General features: G+C 51.2%; 1 protein-coding gene across 1 annotated transcript in view; it reads left to right on the top strand.

Annotated features, from left to right (window-relative positions):
• LOC17874212 (12S seed storage protein CRA1) overlaps positions 1–252 on the top strand; it is a 4,938-nt gene that overhangs the window by 3,882 nt on the left and 804 nt on the right. The window lies entirely within an intron of this gene.

Here is a 252-nt window from a genome sequence, read left to right as displayed (position 1 = left end):
CGCGAAGGCAGACGACAGTACGAGGGTCAGGGTGAAGAAGAAGAGCAAAGCCAAAGGTTCCACGACATGCACCAGAAAGTGGAGCACATAAGGAGCGGCGACACCATTGCCACCACACCCGGTGTAGCACAGTGGTTCTACAACGAAGGACAGCAACCACTTGTCATCGTCAGCGTCTTTGATCTAGCTAGTCACCAGAACCAGCTCGACCGCAACCCAAGGGTATATAAAAAACCAAACCTCAAAAGAATA

Source organism: Capsella rubella, unplaced genomic scaffold, assembly GCF_000375325.1.
Source record: "Capsella rubella cultivar Monte Gargano unplaced genomic scaffold, Caprub1_0 scaffold_246, whole genome shotgun sequence".
Taxonomy (NCBI): Eukaryota; Viridiplantae; Streptophyta; class Magnoliopsida; order Brassicales; family Brassicaceae; genus Capsella; species Capsella rubella.
This window is presented reverse-complemented; position numbering and strand designations above follow the sequence as displayed.